Genomic DNA, 14,767 nt, shown 5'->3' on the forward strand with positions numbered 1-14,767 from the left:
AAGTTTTTACTGTATGTTTTTTTTGCAAAGACTTTTGTTGTACTTGAATTTGTTAATTGTAGTTGTAATGTATATGATGTAGATATTTTAAAATAAAATATTTTAATAAAATATGTAAAATATGTCATGTATATATAAAATAATTATTTTGTTAATTAAGATAATTTATATTAATATTTTTTATAAATTATCAAAATTTATTGTTATTTAAAATGCAATATTTAAATAGTATTTATGTTATTTAAAATATTTCAGTAATTTAAAAAAACTAAAATTAAATATTAGTAGATATTTTTATTATGATTATCTTATTTTATATGATATTATAGATAATTTGTTCTTTATTTTACAGATTTTACAGCATATATAAAAGAAAAATGTAAGTTTTTAGCCTAAAAAGAAAAAAATGTTTTCTTTTTCTTACTGTAGCTTTAAAAGTAAAGGCAAAACATGGTTGGTAAAATTTAATAGAAACTTAATATTGACTTTAACTTTTAAAAATAAAGCTATATTGTAGTTAGTAAAGTTTAGTCATTTAAAAATGGGTAATTGCCACAAATACTACTTTTCATGTCTACACTAATCATTTTTACCTTCACTTTTAATGAAGGGTAACATACACTTATACTCCTAGAGTTAACTAATCTAGACTTAGTGCTTAGAGTTGAGCGGTGGGGTAGGATTTTTGGTATATAATATATATGATTCTAATAAAAATATAAATAAATACTTAAAAAATTAAAAAAAATGAAAACAGAGTCTCAAACATAATTTTCGATTTTCAAAATGAAAATTTGAAAAAAAATTAAAAAGAATTCGAAAAAAATTCAAAAAATATATATATACAAGTTCAAATTTGAAAAAGTATAATTCGAAAAAGCTACATTTTAGTATTTATACTAAACCACTTAAATTATTAAACGGTATAATTTAAGTTTTTAATCATTTGTTAAAAGTTAATCTCAGATTTTGAGTCACCAAATATATGCATGTAACATTTTTAGGATATTTTTTTGCATGTGAGATTGGAATGGTTTCCAAGAATCCGACGAAGTTCAGAAGCGGGTGAAAATCTGATCAATTAAAATTGATTCGACAACATCTCTGCCTAAATAAAAGCCAAGTAACTGTCCCAATAAAGCGTAAGATTGTTTTGACAAAGTCTAATTTCTGATGAATTATTATTGACGGCTTTAGAATCTGTGTTAAAAAAGTATGTTTATTAAAAATGGGTTATTTGTTTCTTTCTTTTCAGGAACAATGTACTCTCGGAGAAAATGAAATATTCCGAATACAGCTATCATAGAGATGTCATTTGTCTATGGACAACAACTTGCGGGTCAAAATCAAAGATAAGTTACTTCCTGATACTTTTGCTTCTTTAACATTAATATATAAGTGTAACTTACATATAAATATAGGTTGATTAGTTACAGATTTATTGACATGGGACATAGATGAGAAACTTTAGGTGTTTTATATTTGAGTCTGTTGACTAAAAAGTGTTACACCTCTTGACCTGGTCATGCAGTTAAAAGTTTGAAGACACATATTAATTCAGCTGAAGGACCATGGGACAAATACATAACGCCAAAGCAATACGAACCAATAAGTAAGTGCATTTTAGGAAGTTCAAATTGTATAGATTAGATTGCGAACTGATACTGGTAGTTAGGATAAAAACCGGAGATTGTTTGATGAATGTTGATTGAAGTGTGGTGTTTTTTTGTTTGTTTGATGGACTGTTTGAATTGTTCAATTTTCTACAATATCCTTATTGTAAAAAACTTGTTTGAAACAAATTGTTTTGCTTAACAGTAAATAAAAAGCAGTATCAAATTGGAAGTAGTATAACTTGTCCTGAGAAACAAATGCAAAACGAAAATCAAAGATTCGCATATATCTCTTTGAATACCACATTCATTGTTTGACGTTGAGGCTTGCCTTCAGGGTCGACAATCAAAATCTTCAGTCCTTTTTTAGAAGTCACTCTAGAAATAGCCACATATAGCTGCCCATGAGAGAAAACAGGTCTCGGTAGAAACAAACCAACCTCCGAAAGTGATTGACCTTGGCTTTTATTGATTGTTATAGCAAATGCCACAGCAATAGGTAGTTGCCTCCTCCTCATCTTGAACGGCAGTTTTTTTATCTGAAGGTGTTATTGAGAGTCTAGGAAGAAAAACAGTGTGACCGACCTTTTCCCCTGTAATGACTTTAGCCTGTATCATGAAGTCATACATTTCTGTAATCTGGAGTCTAGTACCGTTCATTAGTCCCCCTATAGGATCAATGTTTCTAAGCAACATCACAGGACACCCTATCTTCAATCTGAGACTATGGTTAGGTAAACCTGATGCCTTGATTTTGTTCAGAAAATCTGGAGTAAGAGCATGGTCATTCTTTGAAAACCTGTCTGAAGAGTCTATAGAATCAGAGCTCAAATAAAACTTTTCCTCACCTGCATTGACAACGAAAATTTTAACTTATAACAAACAAATCGTTCATCGAGAAGTCAGTAATCTTAACAAAAACGTATCCACAATCGAACCTGGCAGCTTGTCCAACATATGCTGATTAATCATGTTCACATCTTCATTAGTAGTACAAAGTATTGCTCTTTCTTGAAAAAACTTAGGATCTCTATGCTGCAGTAAAGAAACAGCATCCCCATACACTGCTTTGCTTATAGAATCTATTGGATCATCAGCATCAAGAATCAAAAACTCATCTGGAATAGTGATTAGAGCTTCGCCATCATTTCCATCACCAATTTTTCCATCTCCAATGTAATAACCCTCACGAGCCAGTTAATTTTTGGTCGAGAAAAACTCCGCTCGACCAGTTTGGAGTTGGTCGATCAGATTTAAAAATAAAGTCGACCCGGTGAATTAATACCTCGACGGGACTGTCTTGTGGTCGAAAGGCCTCTCATTGATAGTTCTGGTCGAGTGTTAATTATTATTGTCGATTTTTATTCATGCTGGGCGAGTTTATTTAGAGCAGGACGAGATTAGAATGATGAAAAATATTTAGTCGAAATAGTCCGAAAAATATCGACAAAACTCTTAAAATTATTTCTGAACAGTCACATGCTTTGCACCTTCTAGCCTACTTGCTTCCTCAGTAATTAGGTCACATGACCTGCACCTACTTGCTTGCCTGCTTGCTCATTAATTCAGTCACATGATTGTCACCAGCTGCTTGCAGCTTTCTTCTAGGGAGGGAAAGGACAGCAGCTTGCTGTTGGAAGTGCTGAAGCTGCTCTCCACATGTCTTTTCTCAGCCTTGCTTTGTGCTGAGTGAAACCCTCACCTGAAGCAACTTCTTATGTGATAAAACACCATCTTCTCTCCTCTGGACGTTCATAACCTGCAAGAAAAACCAGAGAAAAATTCAGAGAGAAAGAGAGAAAGAAGAGAGAAAAATTTGTGAGAAAAACTAGTTGAAAAATTCAGAAAAAAATTCAGAGAAGAGAATTGAGCATGGACAAACCTTTCTCACCATCCTGTGACTTTATCCAGTGTGTTCTGGTGTGGTTAAGAGCTGAAGGTTTGGTGTCCAAGAGTTTAGAATCACCCATGTTCTTCAGCCTTTGATTTTGATCGGTAAGATGGTTGTGAATCAGTTTCTGTGAGAAGTTTTGTTGGTTTGCCTACACTGGAGATAAATTCTGAATAAATCCAACCATGGATTCTTGTGGTGTTGATCAGGTTAATTTGTGGTTAGCTTGAAGAGAGACAACCAGTCAAGTTTAATTAGTTGAGTAAAACCGGTAAGCTTCAGCTTCTTGATTCAGCCATGTTTTGATGAGAACCAATTGATGTATGTTGGTTAACCTGTCAGGATCAGTTGTCTAAGGTCTTGTTCTCTTCAGTCTTGGTTGGTTTATGATTTAATCAGTCTCATAGAACCAGTAGACGAACTGATAAGAATTATGGGAATTAAACCGAACTGATTTGATCTTGTTTAGAACTGAATTGAGCTGAGTATGTTCTGATCTGATCTGAGCCGAGCTGTCTATGGTCTGAAATTGTCTTGAACTGATGTCGTCTGAGTATAACCGAGTTAAGCTGTTGGGAACTGATTAGAACCGGAGTTAGCTGAGCATGAACTAAGCTGATATGAACCGAGTTAAATTGTTAAAGCTTGAACCGAGCTGAACATGGTATCAATCTGTCTTGAACCGAACTGATATGAGAGAACTGAACTGAAATGTTATGAACTGAGTTGAGTTTCTTCTTGAACCAGACTAGTGAACCTTATGTTCCAACTGTTATGTTTTGAATTCAGATGGCCAAGGAGAGTATTCGGATCAGCCGGATCCTTGTGATGGTTCTGAACCGAGAGTGATCCAGAAGTGAAGTGTGATTAGCTTGAGCTCGGGTCTAGTCTTCCTTAGCCAATCTCATGGATTTAAAGGTGAGTCTAGATAGATGATGAATGAATTATGAATGAGTATGCATGATTGCATATTGAATATGGTTGATTAATTAAGAATTAATCATGAATTAATTAAGAATTAATCATGAATTAATTAAGGGATAATCATTGATTAATTAAGGATTAATCATGGATTAATTAAGGAGTAATCATGGTTGATTGATTAAGTATTATCTCTTGATCTATATTTATATATGAAGTATTTATCTAGTTTAAATACTTGAGAATTAATAAGAATAATTCTTTGAGGTTATCCCGAGCCTTAGTACTTGTTCTCAAGTACTAATCTATAAGTATTCTATTAATAAGTGCGAATCATGTGAAGTCTTATTGTATACTCACTCTCCCGAAAGTCCCGCATTGCCGTGAATTGGTCCTGCGATATGGGTCAAGGTCATGAAGACACGATGATGGGGTCGCACCCTGGAGGCCGTGTAACTGCATGCAGCGTTGGATGTTCTATCTTGGAATATCTGATGGAGATGATGGTTATATTTATTCCCCATTAAGCTCGGTTAGCCTTGGTGGTTTTCCGGGTTTAGCATATATATATATATTAAGAGTGAGTGATAGGCGGGTATCGTGGAGGTGATGTTTAAGATAGATTCACATGGATGGATTGAGAGGCCTTATAATTATATTAATTATGGAATATAATTCCACTGCATTCAAATGGTGTCGCTTGCTCGGGATACTATTGATATGTGTTTGGGTGTGGGATTAGACTCACTGAGTGAACTAGTTACTCATGACTCATTTGATATGCAGGTAATCAGTAGGTGGGAGACCTTTACTCTAGGACGGGAAGGAACGGCATTAGCCAGCGGTAGTTTTATTATCCTTGCAGTCGTTTTGATATACTTTATGTATAAGGTTTGTTGACCGAAAACTTCGAGGTTAATCTATAAGATTTTGTAAGATTGTTTTAAATGAATAAGTATATAGTGTATAAAGAATGTTTTTTTAAAGTACGGGTTCCAAATTATATTAGTCCTTGTCCGGACGAACCAACTATTGGGTATTACTATTAAGGTTGTAAAGCCTCGGGTTGTACCTAATAGGATATGTGTACTTAGGCGGTTGGCCTAGGGTACTTGGATTTATTTCGGGAACTTCGGGTTAGTCGTTTATGTACACATTGTGGCTTCTCGGTTTGGTTTCAGTTACGAGTGATCGGCTGTGCATGTTCTTGTTTGATTGTTGCACGGCTGGTCGAGTCAACTTATACTTAGACCAGATCGGGGTGTCACATCCAACATCTAAAATCCACTGCGAAAACTCATGTAATTCTTTTGCATCTTCAGGTGTGAGATCATTTGACATCAGCCTCATGTTCTTGGTTAGCTCTAAAACTTTAACATGCTTTCAGAGATAAGAAGAATTAAGTGATTCCAGAACTATTTCCGGCCTTCCTGCTCCATGAATAAGTGGCAGTACTTGTCTAAAATCTCCACTCAAGACAACTACTTTTCCGGCAAATGGTCTGTTATCTTTGTTTCCAATGATATCTGCCATGCTTCTATCCAAAGACTCAAAACAGTGCTTACTCATCATGGGAGCTTCGTCCCAGATGATAAGAGAGGCTGCTTTCACCAAATCCGCCTGATCAGCTCCTGGTACCAGATTGCAATAAGAAAACTCATCTGGGTTTATAGGAATCCCGAATCTAGAATGTGTGGTTCTTACTCCTGGTAGCAATAGAGAAGCTATTCCACTTGATGCCACATTCAGACAGATTTCACCCCTCATTCTGATAGCAGCAAAAAGCAGCTTCCACAAGAAGGTTTTTCCAGTTCCACCAAATCCATAAACAAAAAACACACCTCCTTTCTTAGTAAAAACAGCATCGGTAATCTCATCATAGATTTTCCTTTGCTCATCAGTGAGTTTTGGAAAGTCACGATCATGATCAGCTTTTAACTCCTCCCGGTTGTAACTGAGCTCATCCATAATCAGCACGTTTTCATTTATGATGTCTGGGATTGGCTGTGGCATAGAGGTGCAGTTAGCCAATGAAGTTCCATTACTTTTTAAAATCTTTTCGATCTCTATAAGGGCTGCTTCTTTTTTTTCTTCATCCGATAAATAAAGATCTGCGTCAATCAAAAGTTCAAAATCGTTAAGTGGTGTTTTAGTAACTGAATCCACGCAATCAGTCTCAAATAAAGACCATATTTTACCTGGTCGATGCAGTTGCTGTCTTCGTTTATATTGAATGTCCTCAGAAAGGAATTCCCAAGTATTCTCCCACACCTCTTCAGGCTTTGACAAAGTACCAGACATTAACATGATCACAAATGCATGGCGCATGTATGATGCCGAACCAGTAAAACTTGTCCTCACAAGCTCATTAATATATTCTTGATCATCTTCAAGTAGCCCTCTTGCAAAACATGTCTCTTTATATGTTTCATAAACAACACCGTTGAAAGTTCTTATGTCCTTATCCTCAAACGGACCTTTAACAATGTTTAGCAAGACACGCATGTAGTAAGCTTCCTCGATCTTACGTGGTGCATAATTGATCCTCCCAATACTAAATCCTTTCTTTCTATCATGAAACTTCTTGTCCTTTTTATTCCAAGTAAACATTGTTGGAATCTCAGCTAAAGTCAGAGTCCGAGCAACTTCACTAACCTTGCACAATTCGAACCAGCCCATAAACATAGTATTTTCAATGAGCTTTCGGCTGGTCACTTTTTCGTACGTGTCATCATCCTTAAAAACAATGATCTGTTTTCCTGGTAGGTGAAATTGTATTCTCTCAACTGGAGTTGATCTATAATGTATTGGGAACTGAAAGATCCTCCATCCACTTTCACTTGCAGATACATATCTGTAAAAAAATTAGTCATAGATGTAAACTTTAAAATATTTGAAAAATCAAAATATAAGCAATAACAGAGTCGCAATAATTTGCACCTGCAGTTAAAAAAGTCTTCGATCTCATTTTTACTCTCTTCTTTTGAAGCTGCATTTGTGCAAGTCTCAGAATTAGGCGCACTCACATCTGAAAAACATTAAAGCAAAACCGTTAGTAAAGAGCAGACAATGTCATACAAAAAAAATACACTACTCACAGCAGTTAAATAATTACTTCTAATGCACGTTAATCACCTGCTGGTACAGAACTATTTTCTTTCGACGAACCATTCTCCGGAGGTTCAACAGCAACAGTAACACGATCCTGCCCTTTATTAATATACTTGAATAAGTATTTTACAGCACCATTCTGATTGCACCATTCCAAATTAATGTGAGCTCGATAACGAAGAGACAACTCCTTGTTATAAGGTATGACATGGGTGTTGTCACACTTGAATCTTTTTTTCTCTATAAATCCATTCCCCTCTTTCCTTCTCCTATAAACTGGAAATCCTTCCTTGTTCACAAATGTTTTTTCAACATGAGGCTTAGGATACTGATTCGAACATTGCCCATTCTCCATGCATGGAGTGTTCAAATTAACAGCTCCACAAGGACCATGGATCATCATGTCCTTAACCACTTCATAAAGCTCTGGCTCTTTTTCTTTATCTGGAATTTCTGCTGAGATGATTTTGTCAATGTCATCGTTTGTTCTAATCTTGGAATTAGGATGCATGAATAACAGAATGTGTGCATGGGGTAGGCCACGTTTCTGGAACTCAATCGTATACATCGCTGAAAAAAAATATTAGACTGATAAATTACAGACCAAAAACAGGAATAGTCAAATCGTACTGAATAACTCACCCGAAGATGTCTTCCCCAAAAGTTGTTTATCTGTTAAATCTGTCATAAGAGATTCCAATTTGATTTTAAAGATTCTGGAGAGAATCTCTGGCCTATCTTCAGCACTAAGCTTTATGGGTTGTAGATGCCTGGTGATCTCCGGCCATTTAGGATTGCAAGTAAATGTGATAAAGTAATCAGGAAACCCAAAATATTTACAGATAGCCATGGCATCTAAATACATATTCTTCATGTATCTTGCTCCTCCCGTAAAGGATGCTGGTAGCACAAATCGACTTCCTTGCTCATGCATATCTGTTTTGCCCGAGTTTTCAGCTTGTTGGATAGAGTCATAGCTGTCCGATCTTAGACTTTTCTGGTTCATTCTAAGATAAAACAGCCTGTTCGCCTCTATTGTTGTATAACCATCGACCAAAAATTGCTGAAACAATCTCCTCGAATGGAGAAGAGTATGACACTCATTCTCTCTTTCTTGTAAACAAAACGCATACCATTGTCTCATGCTGAGTGCCTTCCTCTTTAGCTTTGCTGTTGCGTCCGTTTCCCTCTTTTGAATCCCAAGTCTGAACCCATCTTCACCATATGTAAAGATCAGAGGATATTGAAGAGCCAGATAAGTAGGGTGAATTTCACTAATCCTCTTAAGCCATCCCGTCTGTTTCTCTTGCAACACAATATCCCTTTTATCCATGTCCAAATTGAAATCTCCAGGAATTAGTGCAGCTACTTCAGATGCGGTAGGAGTATCATATGTTCTTCCATCTTTCTCTCGACTACTAATGATATGCATATGAAATGTCTGGTCAGGATTAGTGTCAAATCGATCACGTGCTGATCTAAATTGATGGACATAGGGGTTGCACTCGTCTAGCATAGCCATTAACGCATGTATAACTTTTTTCCTAAGTTCTTCTTTCCTTGCTTTTTCAGTTGATTTCTTGTATTTTCTGAGAAAAATATAAACACGAGGTCGTCCAGATTAGTTCAAACTCATTTATTAACGAAAATCATATCTCAAACTGGTTAAACTATGAATCAAAAAATTACCCGAGAATACCAGATCGGTTGACTATCTCATTTTCTGTGTCAACAATATAAAGCTGACCAAACTTGGGTTCACCGTTCGGTGGCTTTAGACTACCCATCAAATGGTAGTTCTCTCCTTGAAGCTGAAACATCTGAGGGCCAATACCTTTTTTAACAGAGCGGTCCACTTTCCCACCAAGAGAGGTAAATGAGAAAACCATGTTGATAACTCTAATATTCTCACGAAAATATCTACTCATTTCATCATCCTCTGTCAAAAATCTTTTCAATATGGCGGGGGATTCTTTTAACAGTGGCAGCTGAACCTGACCGTGCCCCCAACACATTGAAAATTTAGGTTTACGGGCATATCTCTTCCTGTTTATGCGCTCACCATACCACATGATAGCCCCACAATGCTCACATTTATGTGTTGCATCACCTTCGTCGATGTATACTGCCTCTGGAAAAAAAATGAACAAAACTAATTGGTAAATTATAGGCAAGCACAGTCAATATAACGAATTAAACCTAAAAAAAAAAAATTTAGCCTACTGTTTTTCCCCTTCGAAGAAGTTTTCCTTTTGGAGGGTCCAACTGTGTCTGATTCAATGTCAAAATTCACATTTGATTCAGACTCCATGTCACTTTCTTCACTGCTGCAATCATAATGTTGTTCTCCGTTGACTTCATATGCACCTTTTAATAAAAAAATTCATGTTACGTTCTTTCGCTATTGTCAATATCTTTAACATTAAAGAACATTAAACCATCCATAGTCTTCGTGCGTATTAATTACCCTCGTAATCATGATATATAGATTCATCATTTTCTTCACTCGAGTATCCATCACCATGAAAGCCGATTCCTTCTGTTTCTGTTGCTATAAATTAAAGCATGAAGGATATATAAATTCCTCAAAACATTGTAAACAAACAGATATATAAATTCCTCAAAACAATGTAAACATAATCAGTGAATTCAATACGCCCTTTATAACATAAACAACATACCATGAACTGTTTTTGATTTTTTTTTCAGAGGCAACAGCTTTTCCTTTTCCTTTTTCTGAAAACAAAAAGATTTTATAAATTATGCAGACATAACGTTATGATCTTGATAACTTCCCAAGGCTTCTCAGAATAATACGCAGAACAACACAAATAATACGCAGAACAACACAAATAATAATCACCTTTAGCTGTTAATCTGGACTTAGATGATTCAAACGTAGGAGTTAGAACCTCTTGTTGTGTCTGTGTCCTTACAGAAGGACTGACATCGGTCGTATCAGATAGAGGTATAGAGCTTGTAGGAAAAGAAGTTGGTGGTGTGTGAAGGTTAGAATGGGCTGGTAAATGACATCAGATAGACAATTAAAGAACAAAAAAACCGTAAACAGCAATAGAACACGTAGACAGGGACTACTGAAATAGCACAGGACTTACATGAAAAAGAATCGTTCTTTCTTAGTCTCTTAGCAGATGCACATGGGTTTCCTTTTACTTGGTAATCTGTTTTAGTTCCTGTAGGCGAAGTCGTTGAATGAATTCTTGTATTCGCTATAGTTCTCTCATCATGCGTTGCAGTGAGATAAGATTGTCGTGTATGTGTCGTTCCAGAAGGAACTTGATTGGTAATATCAGATAACACCATTACTTCTCCTTCAATGGAATTGGTTGTTCTCTTCCTCTTATAACGAAGACGTTGAGCTATCGAGCGTGAACTTAACGAAATGGGTGGTATCTGTGAGTTAGCTTGGGCTTAAGACAATAAAAAGATTAGTAATGCCCGACAATACAATCTCAAGCAAACTAAATTTTACATTCTAAGGAAGACTTACAGAAAATGTTGTCAGTCGTTTTTAACCTCTGAGCTGGTTCCTGTATGATTGTATTTTCCTTAGAAAAATCACTTGTCGCTGAATTGATAGTGCTTTGAGTGGACACTATGTTTGCTTGTGCTCTGTCAAGTATGAATTTGATTACATGAAAACAAAACACAACAGATCATTCCTGAACACAAATCCAATATCTTTATATACATAGGCAAAGGATGACTTACACAAGATAGCTGAATTCTCGTTGTTAGCAATAGTTTCATTGTTTTTTGTACTGTGTTCTCTCTTACTGGTAGATCCAGTTGGTACTGTCTTTTTGGTTGTATCTTTCATCGTTCTCTGCTGCAAAATAGACTCTGCTTTATTCTTTTGGCCAGATTGAAGAATAATTAGTTAGGGAAAAAAGGATACTATCTTGTTACTGGATTGCCCTTGCAAGTTTATTTATTGTCTCTATTATTTATGGTTAAAAAATAAACTATAGTATATTGAATTACCTTTGTGAGTATTAGGCGTCTATTTTATAAATATGTCTCAAAAAAATAATTGCTAACCATCATCAACTTTAATCTTCCAGGAGCCGGTTTACTTAAGGTGCAAGAAATCAGTTGATGATTTGGACATGGCAACAATGGAATCTCCCTCATAGATACGCCCATATAGAACTCCCCTTGATAAAGTAAGCCCATTCTTAAAACCATAGCTAATGCATTATAGGTATGAAACTGATTGGTAGTTAGGGAACACAGTGGATTGAAATACATAGATTTTTGGAGGTTAGGTATGTAACTGATATTGGTACCTAGGGAACATAGTCGATTGCGATACTTAGTTTATTTTTATGAATGTAAACAATCAAAACAGTTTACAAATTTTAGTCTACAGTTAAGGAAGTTTAGAGTAAATAATAGGTTACACAGCAAGCAATGCTATATAATAAATACTGAAATTAAAAAAAGTAAAGGAAAAAAGGCAAAGAAATTATCTGAAGCATTCTTTATTATAATAAGTTTAACCAAAAACATAACCAAAAATAAAAAACGAAAACCAAACAATTATTTAAAAAAAAAGACCAAAACAGGAACTTGCTTCAGAAATAAGAAAACAAATAAAACCAAACAAAAAAAAAAAACAGAAACTTCAGGCTCGCAGATTTAGGTCTTCTTGCCTGCTTCAGCCTCCAAATCACTCATCTTCTCCACCTTGATAGTTTTTAAGCGAAGGTTCTTTGAAGTCGAAGTGATATCGCGTGGTGGGTCTGACCATGCTCCTTTTTTCTTCGTGGATGGTGTGGTGGATGGTGTGGACAAACCTTCAATGTGTTCTTCATTGTCAAGGAGATTGACAGAGTTCTGAAAAATAAGAAACATAAACTTTAGCAAGTCTCATTATTAATACAACAAATGCATTAAAATTTAGATTACTGCACATCACTCAAAATAAGAATACAGTCATACCTCTTCTCCACTTGTAAGAGCTAGATCTTGATCAGACTCAGAACTCTCAACATTGGCTGACTCATTGAAAACAATTTGGCTTTCACGGTAGATTTTCCCAACCTTGTAGATTTCAGATCCATACAAAACATGTTCCTTTTCCACAGAAATTCCAAATGTGAAAGTCTTTCCAACAACAGCAAGGATGGCGTCAGGCAAATCTGCAGGATCCTCAAGCTTGATGACAAAAAGACCAAATCAGAAAATATTAGAAAAAATTCAAGTATCTCGAAAATAACTCAAAATACACAATATGTAATGAATACCTCTTCAAATGATCCATTCAAGAGAGTCGCAGCCGATTCGACAATCATTCCCTTGGCAATTTGGTCAAGTAACATCAGTTTTGTTTCTCCTGTGTCATCCTTAACAATCAAATGGAGCTTAAACCTACAATCAAAAACATCAGTAAGCAAAATTGCGTAAATGAGAGACTAATTACGAATGATTCAAATACATGCGGTTTGAATATAAAAAGTGTTCTAAAATTCTCACCTTGGTGACACATTTGAAACATTATCTTTGCACACCTCACACCACCAGAGATGTGTAGTGACCTCCTTTCCATGAATTGTCTTAACTAAAGTTCCCACTTTCACAACCTTTTTGTTGCATGTGCAGCAACCAAAGTAATACCAGCCACAGTCCGAGTCAATAGCATTGACTTTGCACTCGACCAAGCACTTCTCCACCTAGTAAATAAGGTGATTTTTAAATATAATTGAATCACTATAAGAAACAAACAACTTCAATAAAAAACGAAGGGTTACCTGAGTGGATTCAAGAAGTCCATGGATGGTTCTCTTGGGAAAGAGCATCCATTTGCCACGCTTGTCTTGGATACTTTTCACCTCTTCCAAATCAAGTATTTCATCACGACCCTCACAAATGGCGAGGGGTTTAACCTCATCAACAAACCTAACAAAGTGTTATAACCAAATAATATAAGAGAGTAGTTCAAAATTACATGTATAGACAGTAAGTATTATATAATTAAAAAAACACTACATTTGTTTGAAAGCTGCAGTTTCTGCTATGTCAGGATTAATCAAGAGCAGTGATGCCTCAAAAGCATTGGTGATTTGGAGTTCACCTGCAGATTTTTTAAAAGTAAATAAATATTATAACACGTTCCTTACAAACTTTATTATAAGGTCATTAATATATTGAAGTAAACTTATACCTCTAAATCTCCCGATCTTTGCAAACCTTATTAGACAAATGGGCTTCCCTTCTTCGTCTTTACTACACCCCTCGTAGAGGATCTCCGCAAATTTACCCCACAGACAGCAGGGAACACGAGCATCACTATTTAAAATATAAAGAAAAATATCAGCATCACCAATTTAAGTTGATATCTCAAAAAAAAATAGCTTGTTCAGGAATACAAACTTCATGTCCCGAAGGGTAAACTCCACTTTCATCCTTGGTTTGGCTGAGACTTGAATAGTTTCAAGATCTCCCAAGTACACAACTTGACCAATCACATCTGTAAAAATAAAACATCAATACTTAGACAGAGGCCACGAGAGTACAATAGATAAGAAGATTGCGCAAATAATTACCAATGAGAAAACATGTTTTGAGTGATCCACTCAAAACAGTCTGGAAGTCCACCAAGCTTAGAAACATGTCTTCGTTGATAAGAGGAGACCTTGTGATTGCCGTATTCTGAATGATGCTCATTTTGAAGGGATGATCGGTTGCTCGGTACATGCCAGTTGAAGGACTGAGGGTGAAATTCTGGATGTGCCTCCATGCTCCAACAGGAAGAAGGCGGCCTTTACTCTCCATGTAAGTTCTCTTGCAAGAGGCATGTATTTTACATCCCTAGTTCAGGTTGAAAAAAAAAAGAAAGTTAGTGAACAAACGCAAAGCTACATATTACGCTAAACAACAAATAACCAACTATGTATTAGAACACTCACAGCTTCATCGGATAGCACCATCTCGAGGGTGTCCCCGTGCACTGGGTTGTACTGCTTCCAAGAGTGCAGAACCTTCACATGTACTTTCCAGCCACTCTTGTAGGGTTTCACATCTTTCAAAGGGGTTACTTTCATTGCGGTAGACTTTTTTTTTTTGATTGCGAATGTAGTTGTGAGTAAATGTGAGAAAGCTTAGGCATGTTGTAGGTGTTTATACAGCAGTAGGTTAATCGATGGTTCTAAATGTCTGGTAAAAAAATATCTCTCGTATATTCTTAGTTCTCTATAGGAAACAGTTA

The 14,767-nt window shown here is 35.8% G+C and overlaps 1 long non-coding RNA gene across 2 annotated transcripts; it reads left to right on the forward strand.

The window, feature by feature from the left end:
- Window positions 1–611: 611 nt before the first annotated feature.
- On the forward strand, window positions 612–14,730 carry LOC106404775. 2 transcript variants are annotated; one of them, XR_007326049.1, is made up of 3 exons: window positions 612–1,142; window positions 14,234–14,334; window positions 14,471–14,730. It is a non-coding gene; the product is annotated as an uncharacterized LOC106404775 (long non-coding RNA). The 2 variants fall into 2 exon arrangements; XR_007326050.1 differs by lacking the exon at window positions 612–1,142 and adding an exon at window positions 11,706–11,723.
- Window positions 14,731–14,767: the final 37 nt, after the last annotated feature.

This window comes from Brassica napus, chromosome A3 (assembly GCF_020379485.1).
Source record: "Brassica napus cultivar Da-Ae chromosome A3, Da-Ae, whole genome shotgun sequence".
In the NCBI taxonomy this organism is placed as follows: domain Eukaryota; kingdom Viridiplantae; phylum Streptophyta; class Magnoliopsida; order Brassicales; family Brassicaceae; genus Brassica; species Brassica napus.